The following is a 7,783-nucleotide window of genomic DNA, read 5'->3' as shown; positions in this document are numbered from 1 at the left end:
TCCACTGGCAGGGCTGAGCAGATGAACTAACCAACAATGACAAAGCCCTTAGAAATTTAGGTCTTAACTATTCCCAGGTGTCACAAGTTGCTGTTTGTTTTGCCTCATTGAACTGAAGCACCGAAATACTTTCTTTTCTTAGAAATAGAGTATTTTGAGACGGAGAGATGATAAATATAATCATCTAGAACAAGGCAACCACTTTTTTTTATTAATTTATTTGCTTCCTTACCTGAATAAGAGTAGACATTCTCCAAACCTCTGTTATAAAGCACCCATCAGGAGGTAGTATGGGGTAAGGCACACCTTTCCTTCTTCCCACCCCTAATGATTATAGGGAGAGTACTACCCCTTTTTCCCATGGTTTCCCCACTGCTTATGGAAAAACAAATTAAGTACATATTGCTAGTCATATCTCTTGAGAGAAAATCTCATTTTCCTTACTGTAAAATCACTCCTGGTTTCATAGCAACTTCTTATAGAAGTGCCAATATACAGGGGCGCCTGGGTGGCTCAGTGGGTTAAGCCGCTGCCTTCGGCTCAGGTCATGATCTCAGGGTCCTGGGGATCAAGTCCCGCATCGGGCTCTCTGCTCAGCAGGGAGCCTGCTTCCCTCTCTCTCTCTCTCTCTCTGCCTGCCTCTCCATCTACTTGTGATTTCTCTCTGTCAAATAAATACATAAAATCTTAAAAAAAAAAGTGCCAATATACATATGAAGTTAAAGATCTGAGTTTGAGTCCTGCCTCTCTTGACTAAGGTTATAACAACTACCTATTCTCTTTAAGCCTCAGCTATCAATCTCTGGTAAGGAAACCTTACCCAAAGTGTTGTGAAGATGGAATGAAATAGTGTGTATAAAGCTATCCTGCCTGGTGCACAGTGAAGGATTAAAATATAATTGATAGTGATACTCATAGTGGTAACAGTAATAATGATAATAAAATATAATAAAGACTCAGAGCATTTTATCTGGAGATGAAGGCATAAGTGGTTAGGCAGCTGGAATCCATAGGGAACAACATAATGTTGTGTGTCCTCTCTCCGTCCAAGTCTCATAGTCTGTGTATGGGCTGAGCAGTTACAAGAAACTGTTATTGGCCTTATGACCTGCAATCCCACTGCTTCCTGATGCCAAGTCTTCTGAGGGCACATCTGCCATCACTTTGCTCTTGTCACCAGCTCCCTCTTCAGCTACTCAGGGCCTTTCCGCTGAATATAAATGGCCTAGAAGAAGAAAGACATCCATGAACTAAATCCTAAAGATTCTGAGATATATGCTGGATTTCTCCACACTTCCTCCAGAAAAAAGGAAAAAAAAAACAAACAAACAAACTCTTATCAACTATCTCAGTAAAATTTGGTTCAAAAAGAAACACTGTTTTCATATAATGTGAATCCTGGATTGTTTCTCTCTAATTAAAGAACTTGAAAAACACAGCATAAACGGAATGTCCATAGAATGACATTTGATTGCTGAATTTTAAAAATCTATTTCAAAATAATTTTTTGATTACTAAGTGCTTTCATATATGTTTCCTTAGTTGACTTTTCTAACAATTCTGGAATGAGCAAGGTAGGCGTTATTATGGCAATTTTACATTTTGCAAAATCTACATTTTACACTTTTAGATAAAGAGACGGAGAGTGCTGAGAGATTTACCCCCAGTTTTACATTTGTAAATAGAAAAGCTGGGATACAAGTCTTGTCCTTTGACTCCGTGCCCAGCATCCTTCTCATGGTTCATGTTGCATGAAAGTGCATTTGCTCCGTTTTGAGTTCCTAGTCCATTGCTCCTTCCATCATGATACCATTCTCCTTCCACATTCCTTTTCCTCAGAGCCATTTTTCTGAAAATCAACTGTTCTTTAAACGGGGTTGCCATTTAAAGGTGTATTTTCTCAGTCTTAGAGAAAGGAGCCTACAGAAGTCTGTCACTTGTCTCGGCCTCCAGTGACCTTCGGAAGGAACCCTATGGATAGGAAACAGCTCTCCCCGTTTCCTGCAAATGCCTTTTCCATTCGATGACCCAGGAATACCAACCTGATTCACTTGTGCTGCTGACTACGACCACAGTCCCTGCAGTGGTGAGAACTGTGACTACCATATCCCACAGGAAACTTTGGGGCTGTGGGAATGTTTGGTAGGAACCTTCATAACTATCTCCTGTCCAAACAGAATTATCCCAGCTCTGTCCATTCGTCCTCATAGTTATCTCTTCATAACCTCTCATGCATTTCCTTTTTCTTCCTCAGAAACTAGTGGGTGGTTTCCTCAGATGCATTGTCAGAGTGAATGACCACGGTAAGCTCTCTGGTCTAGAGCCTTGTTCTTAAACTTCAGTATGCTTGAGACTCATGAGTGGAATTTGTTAGAACACATACCACAGGCACAATCCTCGAGACTGTGATTTGGGAGTTCTGGCTTTGAGGCCAGGAGGCTGCATTTTGAATCAGCTCCTTCAGGGATTCTGCTGCAGAGATCATTTGCAAACCAGCTCATGATCAGAGCAATAATTGTATATGACTGCAGAGGAAGACATGGGTCCTGCCACATAGCAGGGCTCAATAAATTCTGCTTGAGTAAATGAGGATGTCGTTCACTTCAGAGTGGACTCATGCTGAGATGTGTGTAAAAAGTGACTCTTCTACCCCTACCAGGCACAAAGAAGAGATTAGTTTTTGCATGCTTCTGAAAAACAACGGCAGAGGAGTTTTCCTGCAGATCCACTGCAAGGGAAACAGATTTGATCAATGTAGCAAAAATTCTATAAAGCATGGCATATGACATGGTCTTGGCTTCCACAAAATAATAGGCTAGACAACTCACTCCAAAAGGGAGCACCAAGAGGAATTAAAAACCAGTTGCTCCCTTGGGAATTTTGTCACACACAATGGAAAGACCACTAGCAATATTGCTGTGACATTTCGGAAAAAGGAGCAGTCACATTTAGCTGGGAGGTCTTGGGGGACTTTACAGAGATAAAATGTTTGAACTGAGTGTAATTGGGATAGGAGGGAACAGTGTGTTCTGGGGGATGATCTATAGTGGAGAGAAGCATGCCTGTGAGAAACAGCGAGTTGCCTCTCTTGACTAGCACTTAGGAGGGTGGGGAGAGGGGAAGATGCAGATACAGGCATGTTACATATACACAATTTTGTTTAATTCTCGTGACAGTTCTAAGGGAAGGTAAGAATGGCCCACTGTATGGGAAAAAAAGTCCAGAAGAGTGATTAAAATGAGCTAAATAGTTCAGAATCACACAGCTTGCACAAGGAAGACCTGGGGTTTGAACCCGCCTCATGTGCGTGCCCAGCCTAACACCAGGGTACTCTCGCATTTCTCCAATTAAACTGCCAGAGAGCCCTGAATGTCAAGCTTAGGTTTTTGTGTTCAACCTCTAGGCAATACATGCCTTGCCAAGTAGTCTAGAGGCCAAATTTCATCCCAAAAGTCTGTCCGGCTCTCTTTGCCTCTTTAGTATGTCTTCAGAAACCGCCACCCTGGAGACAACCACAACTATGCCATTTGACCCATCAGATCCTGTCGGCGGTTTGTTGTATGCAAACAGAGTATCATGGCATAGCAGGTGGGGAGTTCTACAGATTCCTTCTCCAGCTGCTATTGTCTAATTAATATTGTCACCACATGGCCCAGTTATCTTGTCGAGAGCAGGCAAGTGTCATCAGTGCATGCTTGGGTGCATTGTGTGTATAAGAGTTGTTGATAAATCAGCAGATTTTCCATGTGAACAAAGCCTGCATCTCCTGCTGACATCTTAATTCTAGGGTTCAGAAAACCCAGGACAGGGATAATGAAACTTCCTGCTTAAGTAGCAGATTAAGAAACTCCTTGGCTCCATGAGGCAAGAATGACCATAGGGACACCTCTGGTTATCGTTTCTCGTCAGAAACTTTGTTACTGCTCTCCTTCGTGGGAACTAAAGTGAGGCACCTTTCCCTCCAGCAATGGTTTTGGTGAGACTATTCCCAGACAACGGTGAGAGGAAAAGGATGACTTGAAGGGGGGTCTCTTTCCTCAGTTAAATATGTTCCCTCTTGATATAAATGAGATACTGATTTAGAAAGGACTATTTTCTTCAGTGATTTTCAGGTTTACCAAGTGTTTTCCTATATCATTTAATCCTTGACATAGACCTGGGAAGTCTCTGTAATCATCTCCATTTTGTAGATGAGAAAACTAGGAGCCAGGCATTCAATGTCTTGACCAAAAGTTAAATAAATATTAGTGAATGTGGGTAAGACCACTAGAACTCACATTAGCCACTCTCAGAGGAAGTCACACATTTGCTTGTTCATTCATGCCTTTATCTATTCATTCAACACTTATTGAACACCTGCTATGTCCCTAGCATTGCATTAGGTTGTGGGAATCTGAAGATAAAAATGGAAGCTATTTTGAGCTCCTTGAATAGAAGCTAATGAAAGAGGGAACAAGTCAATTATCAGTTCATTCTTTGGAACTCTAATTGGTGTTATTTCCACTCACATTTAAATACAAATACACAACATTAGGTTCCATGAGTCTTCCGGCTAGTTCTCCCGTCCCTAAAGATGTTTTGCTTTCACTTATTCATCTGCATGCTTCTGGTGTTCTATTACCTACCCTGTTCAATATTTGCCTCAGTTCAATAGTAATTACTTCCTAGACACATGCATTTCATTTCTCTTGGTTCCTAAAAAGAATATGTTTCTGTGTATCTCTGTGTTGAATCTGTATCAGATAAATTTTCCACCTGAATTATCTCCATAAAGGTTGTCCCCCCACTTTCTTTTTCTGAAGCTTCTTGGAAAAGATTTAACTCAAATAATCACAATTGCAGCTTCATAGAATAAAACTTTCTTCTCCCTCCTTTCTGTTCCATTCTGAAATTATTTTTAATTTTTATTTATTTTTATTATTTTTTTAGGGGGAGGAGTGGGAAAGGGACAGAAGGAGACGGAGAGAATCTGGAGCAGGCTCCACACCAGTGCAGAGCCCAACGTGGGGCTTGATCTCAGGACCTTGAGATCATGACCTGAGCTGAAATCAAGAGTTGGACACTTAACAGACTGAGCCACTCAGGCACCATTATTTTGTATTTTTAACATCACACACCACACAGTGCCTTGGAGTATAGGTATATGCCTACATGTCCTATCTTTCTTACTAAATCAAATGGCAAGCTCCCTGAGAGAGTGAGTCATGGTGCATTAAGCACTATGCCCTTCACAGAACCTAGCATATTCCATGATATATTTAAGGGTCTCAATAAATATTTATAAATTGGACTCCAGGATGCCAAAGCTTATTTCTCCAAAAGATTCCTTCTCAGAGGCACTGGGAGAGATGCCTCAAGTGCCCTCTACTCTGAGTAGTAATATCCTGACAGTGAGCCCACCCACTACCCCTTGACCCAAATAGTAACCTTTGAGTAGCCCACAACCTCTCTTGCCGAGCATTTGCTTTCCTAGTTCCCATTTTACTTACACATTCTTGGGTTCCTCAGGTCCTTTGGTGAACACAACTTCTACTTGGAGTTAAGGTGCAATCTTTGAGCAGATCATTGGGACAGCTCATTGTACCAGCCAGACTGTGGTTGTTCTGTATCTCCCAAATACAATTTGTGCGAGTGTTGAGTGTTTCCTCAAGAGAATACTCAGAAATCTGGTCAGTGTAGGGAAGAGCATTGAGCCACATGGAAAGGAGAGAGACTCAGTGTAAATGGGATATGTAACTACTTACCCACAGTCTGAGGTCGACTTCTCCACGGAAACTCTTGACCTTTGTTTAGGATTCTTCTACCATATGTCCTCATCAGATTTTCTCTCACTGCATTATCCAAGTTTTCCTGCATGTCTGGACCTTTCTCCCCTTCATATAAAGATGCTCCATTTCCCCTCCTAAAGTCAAAACTGAAAATCTTCTCTTACCCAGGCCCATAATGGGTGCTCAATGGTCATAATTATAATCGTTACTACTGTTCTTTCCAGCTACTGCCTCATCTTTTTCCTTTGACCATGCAGCTGTTCAGTCTACTTCATGGCCATCTGCTTCCACCTTCTCTTCACTCACTGACTCTTACTCCCTTGCTGTCTGGCGTACGCCTTACCCCTGGAGGGGGCTGGCCTTTCCTCCTGATGAGCACATTCTGTGGCCTGTCCTCAGCAATGGTTCCCTTCAGTCTTTCTGATGTTCAGCTGTACTTCATCCAGGAGTTTCCTGAGCCCCCAGGGTAAACTAAATGAGTTGCCTTTCATGTGTACCCAGTTCCGGTTCTACCTCTGCCTCCCTCATTTTGCTGCATTTGGTTGGAAGTATCCATGTAGCCATCCATTTTCCTCAAAGGCCTGGACCACAATTCATGCATTCTGGATCCCCAATACCCAGAGTAACCAATACCTAAGGCCGCTCAGTATGGTAACCACTAGCCACATGTGGCTCCTGATCACTTGACATGTGTCTGAATTGAAAAGTGCTAGATATGTAAAATGCACATGAATTCCAAAGATTTAGTACAAAGACATAAAATATCTTATGAATAATTTTATCCTGAGTACATGTCAAAGTGATTACATTTTGGATATACTGGGTTGAGTAAAGCATATTATTAAAATTAATTTTACTTGTTTCTTTTGACTTTTATGAAGACGTTTTGAATTATGTAGGTGGCTCCCATTTTATTTCTATTGGATGGTGTTGACCTATAACATGGCCAGGAAGACAGGCCCTCAAACCATGGTTATTAAACTGAATTGGATTGAGTTGGACAGTACCCTGCCTTATGAACCTCCTTCCCCAGTTTCGGTAGTGAGCCTCCCCTGGCTCTCCTCCCACCTCTGACACTTTCATCTCCCATCCTCTGAGCATCGGTCACTGCTAGGGCTGAGCCTTTACCCAGCTCCTGTGCATCTACCCTGTGGAGGCTGACCTCAGAAAACGAATAAATGCACAAAGCCATGGTGGTTTCTGTTTTAAAGCAAATAAGTGAAATAAAAAAGTGAGGGAGCCCCTAGCAAATAGTGAGAGTTAGCCACCAAAGGCCTCCATGACCTTCCCAAGCGGCTTTTGGAGGCGAGGCACAGGGAAGAGCAGGCTGGCAGGCACAGCCTTCGTCCGCCCACTTACATAAAGGCTGCTGTGAACAGCAGAGCAGTATTTTAAGTGCATCGAAGGTCGTGGATTGAAAACTGAGAGACCTTGAAATCGAGAAGTGTTTGCTTTAGTAACCATGGGCGTTGCCTCTCTGGGTGGGAACAGCAGGGCGGCTGGGTAGCCAGGAGGTTGAGGTGGCAGCCCCGGGCTCCTCCTGCGCCCAGAGCTCCAAGCCTCTTCAGTCCTGTTCTGGGAGAAAGCAGCTGCCTGCGGTCATTTCAGCTCAGGGCTGGGTGGGAGCCCTCCCTCTGCTGGAGCACTGCCTCTCTACTTTGAACTCTGGTCAGATTGAAGAAATGGGTTCTCTGATTGTTGTCTCACCTTGTTCTAGAACCTTGGTCAGAACCCCTTACCTCTCCATTCCATGACTTAAAAGCCTTTCCCTTTCCCTTCTCAGAGCTTGGGAGGACATATAACATAATATACATAATAAAATATATAATAAAAAGGATTCTGAGTTTCTCTAGGTAAATGCAAGGTCCCAGGTTGTGTTCTGTTATGAGATGAGCTGGAAAATAACCAGCCTGGGACAATCCCCAGCTCTATCTGTCCCAGTGAGTGACAGGGCTTGGATGAGTTAAATAACGATGTCAATAGTATTGCTTATTAGGAACCCCCTATTTCCCGGT

The 7,783-nt window shown here is 42.7% G+C and overlaps 1 long non-coding RNA gene across 1 annotated transcript; it reads right to left on the bottom strand.

Moving 5' to 3' along the window:
• Positions 1–960: 960 nt before the first annotated feature.
• Positions 961–7,442, bottom strand: LOC101688203. Its single transcript, XR_201408.3, has 3 exons — positions 7,128–7,442; positions 5,490–5,666; positions 961–1,225 (listed from the first exon to the last, which is right to left on the bottom strand). It is a non-coding gene; the product is annotated as an uncharacterized LOC101688203 (long non-coding RNA).
• Between the last annotated feature and the right edge of the window lie 341 nt (positions 7,443–7,783).

Source organism: Mustela putorius, unplaced genomic scaffold (genome assembly GCF_011764305.1).
Source record: "Mustela putorius furo isolate JIRA1106 unplaced genomic scaffold, ASM1176430v1.1 tig00003988_pilon_pilon_pilon, whole genome shotgun sequence".
In the NCBI taxonomy this organism is placed as follows: Eukaryota; Metazoa; Chordata; class Mammalia; order Carnivora; family Mustelidae; genus Mustela; species Mustela putorius.
This window is presented reverse-complemented; position numbering and strand designations above follow the sequence as displayed.